Here is a 10,717-nt window from a genome sequence, read left to right on the forward strand (position 1 = left end):
GGGTGCTGGCATCGCTCTGCTGCTCCTGGATCTCGCTAGGAGGTGAATCCGCTCTGCACTGAAACCTCTACAGCTTGCTCCCTGCCCCTGGGTTTTCCCCTTCTCCGAAGGTGACGTTACGAGGGTGTGACTCCATGAGGAAACAAAGCAGGTGTCTTTCCCCCAGGGCAGCCACGGGTACAGAGCAAAGGGTGAGGCCCCACTGTCTTTGAGCACAGCAGGAAATTCCAGGCCCCTGAAAAGTGTGGGGACTAGTTCATTCGCTGAGGTCATGACCTGTGAGGTCTGGGCTGTACCTGCCTTGCTTGGCTTGATGGAGATGCTGCCCTTAGCCGCAGTTTGAGCTCTCCTCGCCAGCGGCGGGCCTGGCCTGTCCCGTCCCGTCTGGAGGGAAGGCCCAGCTCCTCTCAAACGTCCTCCCCTCTTCCACAACTGAAATGCTCCCGCCTCTCCCTGGGAGCCAGAGCTCAAAGCACTTCAGAGACTAATGAGTTCAGCCCCTGGGGAGACAGGACTGATCACCACCCCCAGTTCACAACTGGGCAAACAGACACACGCAGGCACGTGTGAAGCAACTTGCTCCAGGCTACATAGCAAGACTGGGAATTGAACCCAGGACTCCTGACTGGCCCCCCCTCCCCCATGTTAACCACTAGGCCATGCTCCTCCCACTGGAATAGGTCCCACCCCGATAAAGCTCCAGCTGTAGTTGCCCCTGAATCCACTAGGCTCAGCTCTTCTAACTCTCTCCCTGCTGGACTGAAGGGAATCCCCCAGATCTGAGATGTGCATGGCTCAGCCAGCCGGGAACACACCCTCTTGCCATGCCAGGTCACTCGGCTGCAGGGAGGATCCCCTGCAGGCCAGGGGGAAGTGCAGATCCAGGGGGCTGAGTCAGAGAGGGACCACAACTGAACCCTTTTTCTCTTACTTAATTGGCCTCTCAGAGTTGGTAAGACAACTCCCACCTTTTCATGCTCTCTGTATATGTATATATATCTCCTCAATATATGTTCCATTCTATGCATCTGAAGAAGTGGGCTGTAGCCCACAAAAGCTTATGATCAAATAAATTTGTTAGTCTCTAAGGTGCCACAAGTACTCCTGTTCTTTTTGCAGATACAGACTAACACGGCTGCTACTCTGAAATCTGAACCCTGATATCCTAAACAGCACAGAGCCAGCGGAGGTAGCTGGCTGGGTCATGCCGGGGCACTTGCTGCTCTGCTAGTCTCTCACCCAGATGGATGGAACTCGCAGGCCTGGCTCTGAGTGGTTCATCCCCTACTCCCCAGGTCTCTCCCCCTTTGCAAGCCCCACTTGGCAGCATCCAGCACTGGGCACCATTCTCCCTGGGCAGGCAGGCAATGGACCAAGCAAGAACAAGATACCTTCTTAGCTGAATGGAGTCCCGCAGGACAAAGATGCACCTTCACAGACCCGACCCTCTCCGCCTCCCACTGACACAGGTGGAGTTACACTGGATTTAGTGGGGTGTGGTGCCTGTACACTACAGGGGTGCAGGGTAATGCAGATCAAAGCACTGGGTCACAGGTTCCTGACACAGCGGCTAATCCCCAATCATTCAGTGGAAAGGGACAGCACCGACCCAGCTGCGCTGCGTAGCTCCTTCTGTGCCCCCATGGGGTCCTTTGCAGAACAGGCGGGATGCCAGGGCTCATGTCACTTGGGCAATGCAATGGCTAGGTGGATTGTGGAGCGTGCAGCCCAAAGCTGCAGTGTGGGTACAATGGGAGGCTGGGGTTTATGGGGGCTCCTTGGCTCAGAAGCTGTGCTCCTCTCGCAGATCTGCAGAGGGAGCCATAGACCGTGGGTAAATCTCTATCGCCCATCCAGAGGTTATGGGTCTGTCTTCACTGCAGACTTCGCCCAGGCCACCTAGGCCAGGTGTAAAGCACCAGCACCTTCGGGTGAGAAGACTGTGTGGGGGGACAGGAGGGGGCAACACCCGGGTAAGAGCCTGGCTTCACTCCAGTGAAGACAGATCCCGGGGTTTCAAATCCTGCAGCACAGTCCCAGAGAATACAGCATTCCCCCTTCAGCCCAGTCCCATGCTGAGGGACCAGGCCAGCAATTGTGGGTAGACTGTAAGCTGCTTGGGACAGGGAACTTCTCGTTGTCCTGTGTTTGCACAGCGCCTATCCCCATGGGGCCCAGGGCTAGACCCATGTGACTAAAGAAGGAGAGGGAGTGACAGTCAGACAGACAGAGCAAAGGAGGGATGGACACCCCAGGGATTACACTGACCTGTAGAATAGCCCAGGCATTCTTGGCATGAAGGGGTTAATGCTTCCCAGGGGGATACTGAGTGGGTCTACAGGCATCCCCCTCCCCCACACCAGATCTCCCAGTGTCTTTTCTCCTGGGTAGTGGCAGCCAAGGGCTCGGGGAGGGGGGGGGGGCTAGAATTAAGCCATAGGTCTTGTCTCCAACTGATTTGGGATCCCCTCTCCCAGTTACAGCTAAACCAGAGCAAAGACCCCTGCAGCATTCACCAGGCCCAGGCACCTGCCCCACAGTCTGCCCCACTCTCACTAACCCACCCACAGAGATGTGCATTCTGGGACCACAAACCCTCCTTCCTACCTGATTTCGCTCCCATCGGGGCCAGCACATCATTCATAAAAGTGGGACAGATCAAGCCCCCTTTCATGCTTATGTAAGGGGACCCCCTTACTAACATTCAGTGGAGGTGTTTTGGTTGGCTAGCTCCCAGCACTAAAAGAATGGGGAGAGGCCAATGCTGCAGGTCAGCGTGATTGTCAGGGGGACAGGCTGGAATTGCCTGGGTCAGACAGAGTGGGGCCAAGCTAAGGAGAGAGCAGAACCCTGCCAGCCAGAGGGGCCAGAAAGCAGCCCAGGAGGCAGGTCAGAGCTGGGAGTGGAGTCACAGAAGCAGCCCACAGAGCAGACCTGTGCTGGAGCAGAGCTGCAGCCACAGAGCCAGAGGGGCCAGCGAAGCAGCCCAAGGGGCTGGAGGCAGAGCAGCAGTGCTGAGGCAGAGTGGAACTGGAGCTAGAACAGTGGAGCTGGGGCTGGAGCAGTCTGAAGCTGGGTGCGGTGAGCAACTGGGGCCAGCCAAGGGGGGGACCCTGGGCAAAGGGCCCAGTGCAGAAAGATACCCCCAGACAAGGGTCCGTGCAGGCCAGACTGGGAGGGGGATCTTAACCCGACGGGGGGCTGACGCTGGGAAGAAGGGTCCCACCACCCAAAGCCCGGAGGTGTGTGGCCACCACCAGAGCAAGTGTCCAACCCCCTGCAGCACAGCCAAGGCCTGAGAAGGAGACCTGGGACCTACAAGGAACAGACGGTGAACTGCCCTGACATTCCAGAGCCACTGTTTGTAATGTTCCCAGCCACAGAGCTGGGTGATGTGTTTTCCTTTAACTTTTTCTTTATTCTCTTTTAAATTAATTGTTGATTAAATAACTTGTATTTGCTTTAAATTGTATGAAATGATCAGTGGGTTAGGGAAGTGTCCAGTGCAGAGACAGCATTCCGGAGTGGGGACACCCTCGCCCCGACTTAGGGGACCACAGCAGGGTTGGGGGTTGAGCCTCCCAGGAATCCTGGGCCCAGCCTTGTCGGGGTTACGAGGACTCTGCCACACACAGGAGAGTGGAAGGGGAGTCTTTGAGAGCAGGGAGGCCTCTGGGTAAAGGAAGTGGGAGCAAGAACTCAGATCCTTCCACTAGCCCATTTCACCAGAGTAGTGCAGAAGCCGGGAAAGTTCCCCACAATAGCAGGACTTACACTTAGCAAGCAGCCCCTGATTTCTAGTAACATATTAGAAAGGGATCCAGCCCTTCCTTAGCTGCCAGGATGAAGGTAGGGATCGGGTCAGTCCCAGGAGGCTAAGAGCTGGAACTGCCCCCAGCAGATCTGCCTTTCCAAGGAATTGCTTCTTCTCCCCCTCCCTTCAAGGGGAAATGGGGCCAGCCACACCTGTGCTATAATTAATTAGCTGTTTCCCAGCCTAAGGGGGTCAGGTGAGGAGGACCTGGGCTTTATAAAAGGGCTGAGCTCAGCAAGCCAGCCTAAGGAGGGGAATCCTAGGGTGTGGGCTGGTTCATGGGGGGTCTGCAGGAGGCTAGGTACTCTAGTCTAGGGGAACCAGTGCTCTTAACTGGACAGGGAAGGCTGCAAGGCCCAAAGACTAGCAGGGGTGAGATTGGTGGTCCAGCCTAGTAGCCCAGTGCTCTATACTGGAACCAGAAAGACTCTCAAAGATAGTCCAGAAAGGGGCTGGAACAGGGTCTAGAGGGTGGGCTGAAGGGAAGCCTCTGAAGAGTAGAAGAACCTCCTTGTTTGTGGGAACTCCTAGGCTGGACTTTTTGCTACCCTGGAAGAGGTCAGATTTGTTTCTGACATGGCCAGAGGGCTAAGCTGCCTCTCTAGCACAGAGCACTGTGTGGAGAGCTGAGGAGACCTCCCTGACTTGGGGGGGAGGAAACTGAGGCAGAGTGTGCCACACTTGAGCAGAAGGAGGCACTATGAGGCAGCTGTGCTTCACTATGCCCTATTAGTTCACAACAGCCCCCCATTTTAAAAATTCAAACAAGACCTAATGTCCCATTTGCCACCCGCCAGCCAAATTGTTCTCTTTGTAAAGTACTTTATCTGCCTCTTCTAGTTAAATTGTAAGCTCTGGGGGGTCTCCTTTGCCTATGCCGGTACAGTGCCTGACCACATGGGGAATCTGATCTGGATTTGGGACTTCCAGCTGCTACCAGAACATAAACAACAGCCACAGCAACTGTGTGTGCTGTGTATTTGGTCACCTAAGTATTGGCTATCATGTGGTTCTAGTCCTGGTTCTGCCATGGGCCTGCTTGGTAACCTCAGGCTGGTCACCTTGCTGCTCAGTACCTCAGTTTCCCCATCTGTAAAACTGGGATAATGATACTGACTTTTGTGAAGAGCTTTGCGATCTCCTGATAAAAAGGGCTAGATAAGAGCTAGGGATTGTTACTGTTGTGTCTTCTCCCTGATTGGCTAGTGAGCTGTAAATAGCATCGTCCCTGGTGAATCACATGCTTTTGGGATCCTCAAATCCCCAGTGTTTGTAAAAAAAAAAATCCCTCCTGAGTTATGTGACTGAGTCACAGCAAGGCATGCTCAAGTGTTTACTCACAAACACGCTTTGAGGCCAGCCTGACACATTAAAGTTCAGAACATTAAAGACCTTTTCCGCTACCCAGGTGTTAATAATGGCAGCAGAGATGATTGAAACAGATGGTTTAAAAATCTGGGTGACATTACTGAGAATCGAGGCACTGGAGGGCACTATTGCAGTAGCTGGTTCTGTTTCTCTGGGTGCAGAAGCAGCCCATGGAGAAATGCTCATTGTCCGATGGAGTGCAGCTCTTCTACCTAAACCTCTCCCAAGCAGTCGGTCTTAGGCACGGCACGGCCTACGGGGTACGCTCTCACAAGTCAACCAGCATACACAAGACTTAAATGAAATGGCAGCTGAGGAGAAAGAAGACACCTCCAAAGCTAACCCAGGGTTTCCATGCTATAGCAGAGGGCCAGGGGCAAGGCAACTCATATAATAAATAATAATTAATAATCCCTAGCTCGTGTCATCTTTTCATCTATATACCTTAAAGTGCTTTACAAGGGAGGTCAGTATCATTAATCCATTTTACAGATGGGCAAACTGAGACACAGGAAGGGTAAGTGACATGCTCAAGGTCACCCAGCAGAGCTGGGAATACAGCCCTGGTCTCCTGAGCCCCAGCCTAGTGCTCTAGCCACTAGAACCCAGGTGAGCTGGCTAAGGACTGGGCGCTGACTGGCATGGGTGCCCCGAGTGAAGACAGGACAGCGGGCGGGACTCTGTGCGAAGCAGATAAACCAGAGGGCTGCACGCTTTGCAGCTTGGTGCCCGAATTCGCTGCACACACCAGGGGCTCCTGGCCCCAGCCAGGGGGAGCAGGAAGGGTTAGCACCTCCACAGTGGAAATATTATGGGGGCTCCGCCCATATAAACTCATGCACGCCCGGGGGGGGAGGGGGAGAAGGGAGGCGAGGGCGGGACCTGGAGGGGCTGGCATGGCTGCCATGGCACCAGGGAGCAGGTAGGAACCGCTGGGACCCCTTCCCAGTCTGGTGCTGGCTATCTCCCTGCCCCACTGAGTCTCGGTAACTCCCCTCGATCCCCCCCCATTCCTCTGCCCTGCCCCATTCACAGTGAGCCTTCAGCCCTCTCCTTGCATTCCTCCATCCACCCTCACAAGCTCCCTGTCTGCCACCCTCCCACCCCCTGTATTTCACCCTCCCTGCACCCCCTTCCCCCATACTGTGGGGCCTCCTCCAAAGTACCTTTCTTCCCCCTGGGTTGGAAGAGTTGGGCAGAGGGAGCAGGACTTGGGGAGACAGCACTAGGTGGGAGGAAGGAATGACCTTTCTCACCTGCTGAGCATAGCTCTTCCCTCTTCTCTCTGCCCCACAGCTGCTAGGGGGCTCTCAGCAGTGAGCACAAGGAGTAAAGGGTGTTTCCTGTTTTCCCCCAAATCAACAGGGCTGTGCCCCGGGGGGCCCTTGAACATTCCCTGCAATGTTGGACTCGACCAGCTGCAGCGATCAAAACTGCTCACATTGCAGGCAAGCGAAGAAACACCATCGGCCACGGCTTTAGTCAGCCAGGCAGGTGTGCGGAGCCCCAGAAACGGCTCGAGCCTGCTAAAGTCAGGGTCTAAAGAGGGGGCAGGGGATGGAGCAGCAAAGGCAACGTGCTTTCAGGCAGCCGCAGGAATGGAACCGGCTGCTCTGCCGACCTGGAAATCAAGGGAGAGGAGCCTGTGCAAAGAACCGTAATGACGACCAGGGAGGTGAATGGATACCAGCCCCTGGGGTATTAGTCAGTGCCCCCACGACCAGGGCGGTGAGTGGGTACCAGCCCCTGGGGTATTAGTCAGTGCCCCCACGACCAGGGCGGTGAGTGGATACCAGCCCCTGGGGTATTAGTCAGTGCCCCCACGACCAGGGAGGTGAGTGGATACCAGCCCCTGGGGTATTAGTCAGTGCCCCCCGGGCGCCTGTCCTGGGCTGAGATATCTTCCCCAGCCCTCCTGCGTGTCTCATGTCCCTGTCTCTCAGCATGAGGGCAGGGAAGAATCATGCAAATGGATGCAAATCTAAGGGAACAGCAGCGGGGAGGGGTGTCAGACTGCCTGGATGGAGCTGCCACCCATCTCCACCCAGCCTCACTGAGGGCAGGAACAGGCCGGATCTGATTCCCTGGCTCCAAACTCTGCCTCCCAGAACCAAACCCTTGGGTCCAAACGCTCCTGCTGTGGGGAGTTTGAGCTCTGGAGCGGAGCCATCCCAGAGCTCAAGGGGTCTGGATCAGGCCCGTTCTTGAGATCAGCTCAAGCCACTCACTCAGAGCTGCACTCTGATATGGACACGCCCCGATGTGGAGCCAGGGTCAGTCCCGGCCCAGTCCCCCGCACCACAGGGCTGTGGCAGGCAGCTGCAGCCGTCCCTACAGGAGTGAACAAGCCTCTCATTAGGGCTGAGCCGGGTGCAATGCACCACTCGCTGCATGGCCCTGTCGCAGCCATGCAGGCCGGGTGCTGGGAAAGCCTGCAGGATCTGCGGAAGCCAGAACTTCCCTTCTTGTCCCCCGCCACTCCCCCACCCCCACCGACACCAAAACCTCAAGCTGTGCCTGACCCAAAAACAATCTTGGGAGGCTTCTCCGCCCAGCGGCTGGAACCAGGCCGGGAAAGTCAGGGGCTGCTGAGTCATCACATTTCCCACAAAGCAGCAAAAGCTGCCACAGCTGGGGGTGGAGCCCCCGAGCAGCCCCGGGCATAATTGAAAGCAGCGGTGGCCAGAGTTGGGAGCGCCGGTTCCTGGGCACGGTGGTGGTAGGTTGGGGGGGAGGACACTTAGGAACTGCGCTGTGATTGCCAGACCCACTCACGACAGCCGGGCCACCAAGCAGCCGCCAGCTGGGACAGACGCTCTGCTGAGAGGGGTTTGAATGAACTGGCCTGGCCTGCCGTGCCCAGGAGTCAGACCAGGGACCTCGGAGCCAGGGGCTCGCTCGGAGCTAGTGACTCACTCACGCTGTGACTTGCATCTCCACCCGCCCATTGGGAAGAACCCCGCTCAGCTTGGGCCCAGGGGGGAGCCGCTCAGGATTAGTAGCGTCGTGCTGAGTCAGAGGAGGCCAGGCCGGCAGGGAGAGACAGATACGGACAAGGACACGGCAGCAATGCTGGTGGGAACCAAGCCATGGTGGAAGGCAGGCAGCTGCCCCAGTGGGGACATAATGACCAATGACCTGAGCCCCTCCCACCCATCCAAAGGGGCTTGCTCCTTTCCTGTGTATCAGTAGCTGCCTCTGATACCTGCTGGGGCCACTCACACATGCCAACACCAGCTGCTCGCCCGGCAGCTGGCCTGGGCTGCGCCCAGTAGGGATGGCACAGGCCTAGCCCAAGGCGGGGCGGAAGCTGGCGGCACCATTCGCAGGCAGGGGATGGACTGGGAGGGATGGACTCTCCCTGGGTTGGAGGGCCTGTTCGGAGACGCATGTGCCCAGACTCTCCAGTGCCAGGGCGCGGAAGGGACCAGGCTCCCATCCGGGGTCTCCCGGAGGATTACAGTACGGAAGCTCACCCTGCTCTGCCACCGGGTCCTTAGGGGAGCCAGTGACCACTGCCGAGCCCCCTTCCCACGCTGGCCAGTCCATGTAGCACAGTCCTGCCACCCCCAGGCTGTGCACTGGGCCCTACGAAGCCCAATAGGGGAGCAGAGCCATTCCCGGGGCCAGGCTCCTCCATCCAGCAAAGCGTCTGGGGCAAGGGGAAATGCATGGCCTAGCTGGGGAGCCAGGCAGCATGTGGAGTCAGCCGGAGGGGGTGGGGGGTGGATCCCAGGTCCCTCCCCTCTGACAGGCTCAGGCACCGTGTTCTGTATAATCTGCAGTGCCCTGGGGCGGGGGGAGGGATACAGCTGTATCAGGCATGAACACTGCCTAGGGTGTGGACCTGACATCCAGCACTAGCTCCAGGGTATCAGCCTGGCAGAACCCGCTCCTGGGTTGCTGTGATACAGCAGCCGCTTTAACCCTTTGAGCGCCTATGCAGTCCCTAGCGCTTCTCATCCGTAGCTTTCAAAGCACTCCACAAAGGAGGCCAGGATGGGAAAACCGAGGCACAGGGTGGCAAAGTGACTTGCCTGGAGCACCCCAGGTGGCCATTGCCAGAGCTAGGAATAGAACCCAGGCACCCTGAGTCCCAGTCTATCCACTAGGCTGTGCTGCCTCCCCTGGAGCCCTTAGGCAGAGAGAGGAACCCAAGAGCAGGATGCTGCAGCTACCAGGCAAGCTCCCTAGGCCTGCGTCATGTACAGCCGTGCTGAGAGTGTGAGAAACGTTCTCCTTATGCCCGGCAGCGCTTTGCACCCGCTGGAGCTCACTGTAAGGACCAGCCAAGGTGCTGGGCAATGGGGACCCAGCAGCCCCTGCAGCATGCGGCCCCGCTACCAGGCGTACCACGGCTTGGTGAGTCAGAGGGAGTCCACACCCAGCAAGCTAGCAAAGGGCCTAGCTGATCTCCCCCAGGAGTCATGCACCCCCGAGCTGGCAGGGGTTGTGCTGAGCCGGTGTGGGCCGGGCGTCACTGCCCCCTGGCCAGGCCGAGAAGGGCCATGCTGGGCTGGCGCAGAGTGTCACGTGACGCTCTTGCCCTGGTTCCAGCAGGGCACACACAGGGTGCAGAACGGTGCCCCCCATGCCTGGTCCCTCTGGCTCTCCATGCTCCTGGTGGTGACAGGGCGTGCTCCCCTCCCTGCATGGCCCAGTGCTGAGTTCACCCCCAGCAACAGGAAAAATTCCCTGGCGCCAAACTCCCCAGCACAGCGAAGGGGCAGGGGCCCTGTGCCCAGTAGTGCCGCCAGCCTCCCAGGGCCAGCAGGGCCCCCAGTTGAGCCCAGCACGGCCAAACCCAGCAGGGATGATGCCTGCTGCTGCTGGGCTCTTTCACAGCATGCCACTTCGCAGGCGCATGGTGCAGGGTGGCACCAAAGGAGTGGCGTGAATGGGCACCAAGGGGGCATTGTGTCGGCTCGGTTGCTTTAAGGCTCAGCAGTGCTTTGCAGTCCCTGAACCACGCCCTTCAGGGAAGCCAAGGTGAGACTGTCCATTCCCACCGGGAACAGGAGCCTAGTGGCAGGCCGTCCCAGTGCCCCTACGGGCCCACCTAGCCCAGCTCAGCCCAGCCACAGCCTGATCCGACAGGGTTTGGCTCATTCCATGACCGAGCTCAGAGTTGGAACTGATACTTCCCCCAAGGAGCCAGGCCCAGCCCCCATGCTCCCTGCTCAGTGGGTCACCGAGGCAGGGGGCGATGCGGTTACCTTCCCTGGCTGGCACTCTCCGGTCGGCGCTCCAGTAGGGGCTCTCCTGGTGACGCTAGTGCTGGTGGTGCATGCTCTCTCCTGCCTCGCCTCTCTGGCAATCAAGTCTGAGCTGGCCCCTGTGGAGTCCCGCCTGGGCCCGCCCTGCTTCTCTCCCCACAGCCGCAGGATGAGGGAGAAGAGGAACTAGCAGGACGGGGGCGTCCATTACTGCCTGGTAACCATGGCACTCTGCATCCTGGGAGGGGGCGGAGAGTTGGGCTCTTCCCGTGAGCCCAGGGGCGTCACCCCCCAAACCTGCAGGCTGGGCACTCCTCTC

General features: G+C 58.0%; 1 protein-coding gene across 1 annotated transcript in view; it reads right to left on the reverse strand.

Moving 5' to 3' along the window:
- The window catches only part of LOC128835324 (receptor-type tyrosine-protein phosphatase V-like), a 74,347-nt gene extending 63,887 nt beyond the window's left edge, over positions 1–10,460 (reverse strand). The window contains exon 1 of the mRNA XM_054024710.1: positions 10,399–10,460. The gene's annotated coding sequence lies outside the window, so the exon portion shown is untranslated. The remainder of the gene's footprint in view (positions 1–10,398) is intronic.
- Between the last annotated feature and the right edge of the window lie 257 nt (positions 10,461–10,717).

This window comes from Malaclemys terrapin, chromosome 4 (genome assembly GCF_027887155.1).
Source record: "Malaclemys terrapin pileata isolate rMalTer1 chromosome 4, rMalTer1.hap1, whole genome shotgun sequence".
In the NCBI taxonomy this organism is placed as follows: Eukaryota; Metazoa; Chordata; order Testudines; family Emydidae; genus Malaclemys; species Malaclemys terrapin.